General features: G+C 36.8%; 1 protein-coding gene across 13 annotated transcripts in view; it reads left to right on the top strand.

Moving 5' to 3' along the window:
* The window catches only part of PPHLN1 (periphilin 1), a 157,877-nt gene that overhangs the window by 59,936 nt on the left and 83,829 nt on the right, over positions 1-14,112 (top strand). The gene's annotated exons all lie outside the window — the stretch shown is intronic.

Here is a 14,112-nt window from a genome sequence, read left to right as displayed (position 1 = left end):
TGACCTGTACTGTCTGTTGCTGATGGCAGACAAATCTGTATCTCTGGCCTTGGCTTGTTTTCTGAGCTCAACATTTCCACATCCAACTGCCTGTTAGACACATTTTCACTTGGGAATCCCAGACTTTTCATTGAAAACTTTTTATTTCATCATTCTTGAAAAGACTTCAAGCTCTTCTTCACACATCTTAGGCATGTAGGTAGACTACGTTTCCCAGCCTTCCTTCCAGCTAGGTGTGGCCATGTAACTATTTATCTCCAGAATAATGTGAGTAGGAGTTCTGTTTCTACACATATTCTTCCACAAGCATTTACCTTTTCCCGTGTTGCAGGGTGGACCCTGGAATGCAATGGCAGCAGGCATGTGACCTTGGAAGCCACATGTTGAAATAGCAGAGTGGTCAGCCAGGGTTCTTGGATGATGCATGGAGCAGAGTCTCTCACCTTGGAAGGCCTGCCCTAGACTGTTTCTTGGTGGTTAGATAGACTTCTTTTGTGTAATGACTCAACATTACATTTTTTGGTATTTTTGTTATAGCAAGTTAGGAACGTTTTTCCTTAATAACATTAGGCACTGTTTTAGGTGTCAGTGATCAAATTGTGAATAACACAGAAAAGATCTATATTCTAGCTGGGAGATCTCAGCCCATATCTCATTCCCAGATTACTTTTAACTGTAAAGATGTGGTTTTGTGGAAAGAACTCTGCACTGGGTCCCCAAACTTCCATCTCAACTCTGGTATAAGACAGTTACTTGATTTTGGGGTAGTATAGAATAAAAAGTAATGCGGGAAATCCCTTAGCTTAAGTAACAGTACCCCTCGTTCTCTTATTCCACATTTAAAAACAGATATTTGAGGTCTGCACTTAACTTATTCTTAACCCTGCTCTACTAGTTACCAAGCTGCTCTCTCTAAATGATTCTTGAAAATTTAATTCCTTTTTGAAGTTCTTGTTGACAAGAAATGAAGTAGCCAGTATTTTGTGTGAAGTATTTCTGAGTGTTGAATGCGGGAAGGAAAGAAATATGAGGTCCTGAATAAGAAGTAAAATGCTTGCTTTCTCCCCCTTGTTCCCTCCCATTGTATCTTTGCCTTTGATTTTTACTCTTAACCAGTAAACATACATCTGCTGAAACTGAGAGGTTGATCACAATTTGTCTGGCTTGGTGTGAGGGGTGGAATTAGTTTGGGGGTGTATATTAACAGGTGAGAATCCTGAACTTTTTAAGTTTGCTTTTGAAACCAGCATTCAAGGTAATTATAGTGTCGATTCTCCCAGGTTCACATTTTGAGAAACAGTGCCTTATAGCATATTAGTTCTTCCCATCTTCCATTCTCTAGGTTACTTTGCCCCCTATATATATGTCCAGCATTATGGCTGAAATGTTTGTGACACAGCCAAAGATGCTGTCCTAGCTCTCAAGTTATATACTTTTTTGATAATAAAAATGATCAGTTCTGTTAAATATATGTTTTTTTGGGAGAGGCCTCATAGTAAGCATTCTAGTTGTACTTATATTTCTTCTCTTTTTTGATTGGATTCATTATATATGTTGATATCCTCGTTTTCAACATAGCTAGAAACTTTAGAGTTTGAAGGCTTTTGATGTAAGTTTTCTTTGTGCAGTAAATGGAACTTCGTCTTACTTGCAGTGCAGAGTTATACCCTGTGAATTATGGAATGACAATTAAAATGTGCTCAAGTTCCCAGTATCATGTTGCTGTGTTTAGCACGCCTCAGGGGCATCTTTAAACAAAATTCTTTCTTAAAATCAGGATGATACTTGCATAAAGAAAATTATACTAGTTGATATTAATTGAATTTTATAGCTAATAATGAGTGTTGGGACTAACGCACTTTAAAAGAAAAAAGTATGAATAAAGCTGTGATACTTATTCAATCGATTCTTTTAACTTTTTTTGGACAAACTAATGATAAACTATAGAGATTTTATGTTTTGCATTTTAAGTACTAAATGACAGTTGTATATGTGGGTTTGTTTTAATTTGTACCATTCTTCAGGAGACAGTTCTGTATTTAAGAATGTTTAACTTAAATTTATTTTACTTACGCGATTTTAAATACTTAGATTTTCTTGTTAAAATGGGATTTTTACATCTGAAATAATTTTAAGGAATCTTAATTAGTGATCAAGAAGACAGAAATCTCTAAGTATTTCAAATAGAGGGTTAGTCATTAGCAGTTCAGGGTCAACCTAAGGGAAATTAGGTCATATGAAGCCAGGCGAGTCTACTTCCAGTTCACCCTGCTCATTGTGTAACCCTTAGGAAGATCTTTATATCCTAATTCTGTGAAGCCATCAGAATTATTTCTCAGCTTTTCATCCTCTCAACTACTGTTTCTGAAATTGGCAGATATATAAAAGCAAAAGCAGCCCAAAAAAGACAGGCTCAGCAATCTGGGCTTCCTACTTCTCTTGTACTTTGGATCCATAGTTCTTTACTATGTTTTTAGCTCTCTGATGGCTCTGAGCAGATTACTAAAAAACAAATCTTTTGTCCAGTTTCTCTAGATTTTTTTCAGCAGTCAAATTAGAATTATTTAGTTCCCCATTTTTGGACGTAGAAATATTTCTTAAATGTAGTAGTGGTATTTTATTGAAGTAGCAAAAATCGAGGTGAGCCTTGAAGTAATGGTATCTTTAGGTCAAACTCTATGAAACAGAAATATTTAAAAAATGATATGTCAAAGATTTTATTAGTATAAAATATCTATTAAATATATGGTACAGAGTAAAACCATGAGTGAGTTTACAGAAATACAAGCTGTTAAAGCAAGGGCAACGGAAGACTTAACATTTTTCTGTTAATAATTATTTTGTGGGCTTCCCTGGTGGCGCAGTGGTTGAGAGTCCGCCTGCCGATGCAGGGAACACGGCTTCGTGCCCCGGTCCAGGAAGATCCCACATGCTGTGGAGCGGCTAGGCCCGTGAGGCATGGCCGCTGAGCCTGCGCATCCGCAGCTCCACAACGGGAGAGGCCACAATAGTGAGAGGCCCGCGTACCGCAAAAAAAAAAAAAAAAAAAAAATTATTTTGTGTTTGCTTATTCATTAGTCATTTGATAACGTTTAGCTGCATACATACAGTAGCAGGCACCAAAGATTTAAGAAAAACTATGGGAGACAAAAAAAAATCTTTAAATTTTATATATTGTTACAAAGGATTATTTTTTTTTAAATGTTTTGTCTATAAAAGATTGTCTTCGAATCTGTGCACTATTCTGCAGGTCAGGTGAAGAGACTCATATTTGGAAATAATGTTGAAGGTTAAGAATTGCTTTGTTAAGGTATAGCATTTTTCTGAATAATGGAAAAATAAATAGCAACAAAATATAAGTTGGATTATTTCTTGGTCAAGACATATTATAAGGTTTGCCTTTGCAGAGAGAATATCCTGAGGTGGAGGAAGCTAATCATATTTTACTGATTTCTTGGTGATCCTCTGGGAAGATTACCTGGCACCACGTTGGTAGTTGAAGTTGACAAGGCTGCCTTATCTTGGGTTTGGCGAGTAATGCTATGCTGTTCGGGTGTTTGAAATAAATCTTTAAAATATAATAATGATTTTTAGATAGTAGTTAGTCTTACAATTTGTTTTCCCTTAAAATAAATATTAAAAATGAAAATTCTTTTCTCGAAGATGAAAGTTCTGTTTGGTTTCTTATTTTTTATTTTTATTTTTGGTGGTTCGCGGGCCTCTCACTGTTGTGGCCTGCCCCGTTGCGGAGCACAGGCTCCGGACGCGCAGGCTCAGTGGCCATGGCTCACGGACCTAGCTGCTCCGCTGCATGTGGGATCTTCCCGGACCGGGGCATGAACCCCTGTCCCCTGCATCGGCAGGCGGACTCTCAACCACTGCGCCACCAGGGAAGTCCCTTTTTGCTTTCTTTAAAAAATCCCTTCACATCATTTTAAGTGATAAGGAGCTAAATTTTTATATATCACATTTTTAGAGGAAAATAAGCACCTTTTTTTTTGCTGCGTTGGGTCTTCGTTGCTGCATACAGGCTTTCTCTAGTTGCGGCGATTGGGGGCTACTCTTCGTTGCAGTGCTTGGGCTTCTCATAGCAGTGGCTTCTCTTGTGGAGCACCGGCCCTAGAGTGCATGGGCTTCAGTAGTTGTGGCTTGCGGGCACTAGAGTGCAGGCTCAGTAGTTGTGGTGCATGGGCTTGTTGGCTCTGCGGCATGTGGGATCTTCCCGGACCAGGGATCGAACCTGTGTCCCCTGCATTGGCAGATGGATTCTTAACCACTGCGCCACCAGGGAAGTCCCAATAGCTTTCTTTTTCATAGACACTTATTAGAGCATATAACATACATAAAGTACACAAATCAAGGTGTATAGCTCAGTGTTAACCGTAAGTGTAACCACATCCAGGTTAAGAAATAGAACATTACTTGCATCCCAGAAGCTTCTTCATGCTCCTATTCATAACTCCTATAGAGTTATTTTCTCCTTCCTCTCCAAAGGTGATCATTATTCTGACATAAAGCCATCTTAATAGTCAATGAGAATAATTACAGTCGTTGTGACTTGCAAAACTTTTTGTCAATACATCAAACTCTTTCAATAGAAATGTATAGGGAAGTAAAATAAATGGTAAAACTAATATTCATTTAATACACTGTAATTTATAACATTAGAAACATTGAGAGTTTGAGTTTTATTTCTTTGTAAAAAAACTTATCAAGAGTAGTTTGAACAGTGTTTGTCGTCTTCTTGAAGCAAGCATCTTTTTTATGCCTTGGTGAATGGTCATACGTACTCCATTCTGAGTTTGGATCAGTTTCCGACATTTTATCCTTTGCATTTTCATTGTTGTGAAATTTCTCTGAGAGTTCCTTTAATGGAATTTTTTTGTTAGCCTCACTTCCTCTGGGACATCTTCATCCTTTTTTGTCACAGTCCCTTTTGTTGTTTGCCTTCAATAAGCTTGCCTTCACCAATTTCCTGAGGCTGTATATCTTGAAGGCAACATTGTCAACATTCCTATGGTCACATGTTTCTTCGGTAACTCCATTTACATTCAATTTGAATTCCACTCCTACCATTGTCACTTTGTTTCTTGGCTGCACTTTTGTCTTTGTTGACTAATTTTCTTTCAATTATCCATTTTTATAAAATATCACGTGGGTTTATCACTGGGAACAAGAAGGCAACAAAACTACGTGCTTTGTTGTCTGTGTATGAACTGAGTAACAGATGCACCGTGATTAATCCAAAAGCCTTTGAAAAATGCAGTGCGATTCGTCACTGATGATGATGTGCATTTGCTAGTCTGTGGTGATTTGTGGACTGAGAGCTAGCAGCTTTGCACCCATTTATATTCCCATCCGCAACACATGTGAATTTCATTTGTTCCACATCCTTGTCAACACTTGGTATTTTCAGTGTTTTTTTTTAAAATTTGAGTTAATAAGTATGAATACTTATTATGTATTATGAATTATGTAGGCATTATTCCTCTTAATCCATCATTCCCGTTTTATAGATGACGAAACAGGCACAGAGAAGTTAAGTAACTGTCACACCTCTCCCATGGTAACCAAATGATGAAGCCAGGATTTGAACCCTGGCAGACTTGTTCCAGAGTCTGTGCTCTTAACTATTGGACTGTATATAAATTAAAGATTGAAAATAGAGTAGAAAATACTTTACTTGAAAATGTAACATATAATTTGAATGTTTAGAAGAGTTGAAGGAATTTTAATACTTGAAGTTAGGTATGTTATAAAGTAACATTTTAGAATCGTTAAGTGGTTCCAAGAAAGCTTTAGAATGTTTCTTCTTATTTCTTAAACTGATAGATTAAATTTGAGTGTGTGTGTGTGTGTGTGTGTGTGTGTGTCCGCGTGGGTGCATGCACGTGTGTCTGTCTCAGGATTTCTGAACTTTGACACTATTGGCATTTTGAGCTGGGCAGTTTTTTATTGAGGGGGTCTGTCCTGTTTATTGTAGGTTGTTTAGCAGCACCCCTGACCTTTACCCACTAGATGCTAATAGTATCCCCCTGTTGTGACAGTAAAAAATGTCATGTCTTCAGGTATTGCCACATGTCCTGCTTGGAGCAAAATTACTGTCACTTGAGAACCATCAATATACTAAGGAGCCTCACTTAATAGAATCCTTTTTTATCCTTGCATATATTTTGACTGTTTTTCATATTCATAATTTGGATAAGTAGGTTTTTTTTGCATTTAGAGTATCAGATTCTCAGAGCAGTAATAATAGTTGTACTCCTCACTTGAGTACATTAAGCATCAGGAAACTGTTTCTAGAGGTTGCTTTTCCTCTTTGAAGTATAATTACAGCTACTTAATTACTGTGGAGAATATTAGCTATCCAGATTTCTTTTTGGATTGGAAGGTTGGTGTTGGAGGGAGGTGGCTTTGAGTAATGGAAGATCAATTTTTAAAATCTAAAATAGGGAACTTAGAATATTGACATCAGAAAATATTTAGTTACATAAGTTTTTCATAATAGTCAAACTGATTTACTAAATAATTGTGAAATATTTGGTCTTCCACTTGATAAATAGGAACTATCAATCAATGAAATGAAAAAAAAAAGCTTAACTAATTTCTAATTAAATAAAAATTTAAAACTTACATTATGAAGTACTACAATCACATTATAGAAATCATCTGAAAAGAAAGGAAAAAATTCCTTGATTTTACTAGGAATAAGTTTACAGATGAAAGCACTGTTGACTTTCTGTTGAATTACATGCTTTAAAAACTCATTGCACTCTCACATTACATTTTATGCCAAAGAAATAGAAGTGAAAGGTTTTTGTTTAGGTATAAGGTAAAAGATACAAGGTTGCTCAATTTGTCCTTGCCATATTATCTTAATTTAAAGAAAAAAAGAACAAAACAGCTAAGCCCTTGTAGTATATCCATTTTTACCTAAGTCTGGCATAAATTATAGTGGAAGACAAAAATTTAAGAAAATTAAGACTCAGTTGTGTCATAAAACTAATATGACGTGCACCAGTGATATATATTAAGACACCCATCTTATTTATGGATTACTGGATTGTTTTGATAACAGTAACTTTTTTCTCTCAAAGAAACTCTTCTGGTTGACATTTGAAACCAAGCGCAAACTAAATTAACCAGGTGTTACGCCAAGAAAAAGAAGGAATTCAAAGTATTGTGTAGCATTTTGTAACTTTAGATTGAGCCTAGAAAAAGTGAGATTTGTACAGAATATAAATAGAGGAAGAGAGAAAGGAAACTTGTTATTTAAAGATAAGAAAGGCATTCTGACAGTCAGTGTGGACCTTGAAGTCTAACTCTGTTTTATGGACTAGAGTAGTATTTTTAGGACCAGTAAATCCCTAGCAATTTCCAGCCCAACCCAAATTGTGTATTATGATGAGGCTTATATATCCCACCCTAGTTTTCACTATTGGATGGGATCATTTGCCTATTTGATAGGAAAAAATTAAAATAACTTGAGTTATATTAAATATTTAGTGAGATGATACATTTGTCTTTCATTGATTTATCTTCATATCCTTCATCTACTTTTTATTGGTGTTTTCATCTTGTTCAAAGGTTTGTCAACATTCATTAAATTATTAAAGACTAACATTTAAGATTGCCATCAGATGTTGGAATTTTCCCTCTTAATTGGAAATTTGCTTTAAATCTAATTACATTTTCAACTTTAGGCTCTTTTTTTGTATGTAGTTTAAACTTGGTATTTTGATACACAGTGGTTTCTTCCTGTAGACTTATAATTATTTAGTATCTTTTAAATATATATATATAGAGAGAGAGAGAGAGAGAGAGAGACAGACAGACAGACAGATAGAGAGACAGGTCTTTTTCTCCTATTCCTTCCTTCCAAACATTTAGCTTTTTAGTCAGCCTGAATTTGTCATGGTATGTGTTAAAGGAAAGAGAATCTATCACCCTCTTCCCCACATTGTCTCAAAGTTAGGTAAAATATTTTATAACTTGAGGATCCATGTGTTTGGGGGAAGGTTAAAAATAAGATAACGGATAATGAAAAGACTAAAGCTTAAAACTATAGTCATAGATACCATATTCATTGTAAAGTTGCTGTGCTTAAAGGAGTTAGGAAGTAAATTAAGATCAAAGGCCATACATGAGCAGATGAACTAATTTTTGGGTCTGTGTCTTCCTGCAGAGGATGCTCTGAGAAGTGTCACTGTAAATAAAGGTGTTTAATTTTATTAAACTCAGTGTTTCCCACAGTTGTGGCTTAGTATTTTGTGGAACATATTTTGAGAAAGGCTTTTTTATATTATAAGTAAATAAATACTAAATTTGTATATTTACAGTTACATTATAAACATATAAAGTCAGGTCTCTGGTAGAAAATATGAATCAGCCAAAACATATTTCTATCATTATGTAATGAATTTGCTCTCCAAAATACAATTAAACTTCTAAAGCATAAAAATCTTGAGATATTTGCAAGGGGTAGGGTGAAAAAAATCCCCATACTTTTCTTTGTGTTCTGTAAGAAAAAGGAAGCTATAGGTAAACTTTTTATTCTTTAATAAATTGTGTTTGGAAACCTTCAGGAAGTACATACTTGACATTGGGATCAGCAAATTATAACCCATGGGCCAAATCTGACCAGCTGTCTATTTTTGTAAATAAAGTTTTATTGGAACACAGCCACACACATTGGTTTACATATCATCTGTGGCTGCTGTTGTGTTAGAGTGGAGTGTTGAGGAGTTGTGATGGAGACCATATAGCCCACAAAACCTAAGATATTTGTAGTTGGACCTTTAAGCAAATGTTTGTTGACCCCTAGTCTAGCGAATGGCCATTCTGCCTACTTTTCACTTTATATGTGTTTCATCTGTGTACAGAACTCCATAACTGCCATTCTTTACATTGAATTATCCACAGTTCATCTTCTGTAAAGCAAATTGCTTGCGAAGTCAAGTGGAAGTCTTGTTCTGGAGGTTTTATTATTTTGAGTAGGTTTTAAACTCTTACAAACATGTAAGATTTCATAGTTTTTCTGAATGACAAAGCTATCAAGCGGTTGTATTGGCACGCTTAGCTAATTTCTTGAATAAGCCTTTATACTGATTTGATGGAAATCATAGTGGGGTAATACTGTCAATAGAATTAGCTAACATCTGTTGAGTGCTGTGTACCAGGCCCTGTTCTAAGTGCTTTACATATAATATCTCATTTACTCCTTGCAGCTGTAAGTAGGTACTGTTATTATCCCCACCTTGTAGATGATGAAATTAAGGCATAAGGAGGTTAAGTAACTTGTTCAAGGACATGGAGTCAGTAGTTACTTTGGGAGGGGCTTTTAGTACTTAGGAGGCTAGTTCACAGAGGGCCTTAACAGTCTCTTTCCTTCCTCTACTACTTATGCTTCTGTTAAGTCCTATACATAGGGCTAGTATTATATTTGAAATGTAGGTGCTGTATAATTCTATAAACGCCAAGAAAGCTCTCTGACTCATCATTGTGTCCTTGGCACCAACATATGATGCCTTCACAGAGCAGTTAGAGTGATCATTGTAAATGTACATCAGATCTCTCTACTGCCTCATTCTTTGTTGGGTTCCATCCCCTCTGTTATATCTCTGCTCAGATATTACCTTCTCAGAGATGTTCTTCCTGATCATCCCATCAAAAATAACCTCCCTCACATCTACCTTTCTTTAAACTGCCTGTCAATCTGAAATGTTGTATTTATATGTCTTCTCCATTGCCCAGTGAGGGCAAAGACTTGGTCTTTTAGTATCAAAGTAGAGTGGATATATTTTCTCTTGTTCTTTCCATCCATTTTCTGCAACAGGAGCCTAACTTCCAAGGGTTGAAACCACTTACCTCCCAACTCACTTGCCTCCTAATTCCTTGATTCTTGAGATGAGTTCTGGGCATACTTCTTGCTCCTTATTACCTCCTCCAAGCCACAGTTCCAGTGTCGTCTCTGAACTTCTCCATTTGTACCACCTGTCCTCATCTTTGTACTCTTTGATGAATTTCCAGGACCCCATTTCTTGTTCCTGGATTATTATAGTTTCTGGCATATAGTCTTCTCCTCCATCCCTTCCTGTCCTGATTTGATGATGCTCTTAATTAACACCAGTTCTTTCTTGTGTTTTCAACTCTTTAGCTCTCCACTGGCATGGTCAAACCCTACAATCATCATCCCTGGAAAATGTTCTGCCTCTATCATTAGCCCTGAGTTTCTGTTTTTGACTTAAAGATACCATATTTATTTGTACACAGCTCTTAGACGTTAGTTTGTCTAGTTCAGTCCTTCTCAAAGTTTCCTGTGCATCAGAATCACCTGGAGAGCCTTGTTAAAGCCTGGAATTCTTGGTCTCACTCCCAGAGATTCTGATTCAGTAGGTGTGGTTTGATGCCCTGAATTTGAATTTCTGTCACCTTCCCAAGGTAATGCTGATGAAGGTCTGGGGACCTGTATTTTGAGGAACACTGCTCAAATGAATACATTCCCCCAAAGGACAGATACTTTCCACTCTGCCTTAAGCGTCTGTTCGTGTCCTTACTTTCTTTACCTTCTATTAATGACTTCTAGAATTATGTTACTGAGGTAAAGGACTTCTGAAGAGAGATTTCTCATATTTTTTCTTCTTGAAATGAAAATTTTCCTCTTTATCCTTTTTGTGTTCTTCTCTTCTTGCCTTCAGTGCTATTCTCTTCTACTTAGTTCTTTTGTCCCATTTTTTTCCTGGTGATTTTTGGCTCCTTTTTCAGTTACCATTTTTGTGTCTTGGTTTATCAGTTTCTCCATCTATAGGAAATTAGCCTTTTCCCCCCAACTTCCAAATATGACCAAGTAAGCCCCTTTCCTCAGAGTATTGTCCCAATTCTCTTCCTTCTTCCCTCTACCAAACTTTTTTTTTAGAAGAAAAGTAATAGTTTAACTCTGTTAGTAGATAGGTCATAATTTCTTATAGTCTGATTTGGTTTCCAAAGTTTTACTGGACAGCCCACTCACTGGTCATGTGACTCTTAGGTTTTAAATATGAAGATCTGTTCCAGCCTCTGCAGTATTTGATATTAACTACATTTTCCCTTTTCAAAAATTTCTTCCTTTGTTTTTTAGTTACTACTTTTTTAAGTTTTCACTGTTCTGACTACTTCTCTTCTTGTGTGCATAATATCCTTTAATCCTTCTCTACTTTTTCTTGAAGCTTGGAATGCCTTTCCCACCATCTAACTCTGTGCTGTTCATACGGGAGCCACTAGCTGAATGTGCCTGTTGAGCACTTAAAATGTGGCCAGTCAGACTGAGATATTGTGTAAGTGTAAAATACATACTGGATTTTCAAGCTGTAAGATGAAAGGGAGAATATAAACTATCTCACTAAATTTTTTAATATTGATTACATGTTGCTAATATTTTAGATATATTGGGTTAAGTAAAATATTGCTAAAATTAATTTCACCTGTTTCTCTTTACTTTTGAAATATGACTACATCATGTGTGCCTTGATTATATTTCTCTTAGACAGTATTGATCTAAATTTCACCTTTGCTTAAAGACTCCTTGGTCAGTTTTTCATCTATTAATATGTATATATGTCTCTTCTAAATTACAGTACCAGCCTTTTGGAACATTTACTCCCCATCCCCCCAATTAGATATTAAGCTTCTTCAGAGCCAGAGTAATTCCTCATAGTGCCTTTCATATATTGGGACATAGATATATAGATATGAAAAAATATGTATACATACACACATGAATAAATGACTTGGCTAATATTACCACTTTATCAAAGTAGTACCATATACTTATGGTAGATGATGCCTGTGGTGATGTTTTGTTTAATCTGATGGTCAGTAGGAGATGTTGATGTGAAGGAGAGGAGAGACGTTGCTCTGCTCTGAGATGTTGAAATCTGATGTGCACTTCCCCCATGTGTATCTAGCCACCCCAAGCCGCTCTGATAGCTCTGAACTGTGCTGTTGTGATTTTACTGCCATCTGGTGTCAGGATTAGGAAACTGTAGTTCAGCATTTCATCTTTCCATTCCCTCCAGAGAAAATAGGCAGTCTTTCCTCTGAATGTGGGCCTGTTCTTCTCCATTTCCTGAGTAAGTTATCAGGAAGAGCTCATTTACTTTCGCTGTATGAAACCTTTATTCTCCTTCTTGGAGCACGCTTTCATTGCCTTCCCTGATAACTTACTCACCTGTGCCTCATGTTTCTGTGGCCACTCTATTCTCAGCCCATTTCCTTCTCAGTGTGGCAGTTTTATAACCCTAGATTCTGGGCCTTCTGCACTTTTTATTCTTTGTTTTCATCTATACCCAAGGCTTTTAAATACTTCCTGTTTACAGACAAATTTATAGTTATAGCCAAAAATCTCTTCTGATATTATCACCAGTATCTGTTGTTGCCTACCAAGATATTACATGAGCATCTCAAATATAGCACTGTCAAGTCTAAATGTGGATCTCCCACCCTGTCCCTATTTCTCAGATCTATTTTTCTTATTTCAGTAATTCATCGTGGCCAGAATTCTGGGTATCATCTTGTCATCCACCATCTCTCACACTCATTAGTCAAACATTTACCTTGTTTCGTTGAGTCTACAAAACTGCACTCTTGTGCATGTTGAATTTGTGACCCTTCCCCTGCTCCCGCCTTATCTAAGTCACCACTGTCTCTTGCTTGGACTAAGTAGACTCCTAGTCTCCCTGCACACACCATTGGCTACATGTTTTATCTGTATGTTTAATATCAACCTCTCCCACTAGCCTGAGAGTTCCGTAACGGCAGGGACTGCATGCGTGTGGTTCACCATTGGGTCCCCAGTGCCTGGTACAGTTCCTAAAATCTGTGTAATACATATATAGCTACTTACTTCAGCTCTCAGTGATATTCATATGATTCCTATAGCTTTAGTGATTGAACTTGAATATATTGGAATTTCTTTAATGCTTTATTTCAGTATTAGTATTTTGTCTGAGTCTATTTATCATAAATGAGTTTTAACTGTTTTCTACTTTTGCACAGAGAAAATTATATCTGGAAAGAGGATATAGTTTGGGTATTAATCAGTTAATGACAACAGCCTACTTATATATTGTGGACTACCAGTCAATATGCTGAAATTATTTTCTGAGCAGTTGAAATTTCATACAATTGGCTCATCTTTTTACCATTCTTCTGTCTGAAGATAATGGTCTCTAATTTTAATATGGAGGTACATTTGCTAAATCTTCAATTAAAACCTGTTTGACTCCAAGTGTTCTTTTAAATAGAGGCTTGTGTCTTTTTTAAAAAAATTAATTAATTTATCTGTTTATTTTTGGCTGTGTTGAGTCTTCATTGCTGCGCGGGCTTTCTCTAGTTGTGGTGAGCGGGGGCTGCTTTTCGTTGCGGTGAGTGGGCTTCTCATTGCGGTGGCTTCTCTCGTTGTGGAGCACAGGCTCTAGGCACACGGGCTTCAGTAATTGTGGCACGTGGGCTCAGTAGTTGCGGCTCACGGGCCCTAGAGTGCAGGCTCAGTAGTTGTGGCGCACGGGCTTAGTTGCTCCGTGGCATGTGGGATCTTCCCGGACCAGGGCTTGAACCTGTGTCCCCTGCATTGGTAGGTGGATTCTTAACCACTGCGCCACCAAGGAAGTGCGAGGCTTGTGTCTTCATAGTTGTATTTAATAATTTTAATTTGCTTTACTGTTATAAAGATAGTTTTGCTTTATAAGTCTTTATTATTTGGGCTTTCTGCTTTGAGTTGATGATATTGCTTAATAAGGAAAGTTAATTTATAAAAGTAAAGATGATATAAAAAGTTGGTATTTAGAGATTGGCAACAATCTGTTGTAAATTCAGAGAGCAAGGATTTTATAGGTATATACCAGGGTTTCTCAACCTTGGCATTGTTAACACTTTGGGTTGCATAGGTTTTTACTGTGTATATGTGTGGGTGTTGTCCTGGGCATTGTAGCATTTTAGGAGCATCCTGCCCCTAACCACTAGGGGCATTCCCTCCTCTCCAGTTGTAACAACAAAAGTGTCTGTAGATGTTGCCAAATTATCACAGGGGGCAGCGGGGAATCACACTAGTTGAAAACCAGTGGTACTTAGAAGAGG

This window comes from Tursiops truncatus, chromosome 11, assembly GCF_011762595.2.
Source record: "Tursiops truncatus isolate mTurTru1 chromosome 11, mTurTru1.mat.Y, whole genome shotgun sequence".
Taxonomy (NCBI): domain Eukaryota; kingdom Metazoa; phylum Chordata; class Mammalia; order Artiodactyla; family Delphinidae; genus Tursiops; species Tursiops truncatus.
Note: the sequence above shows the minus strand (reverse complement) of the source record. Positions and strands in the feature narration are given on the sequence as shown.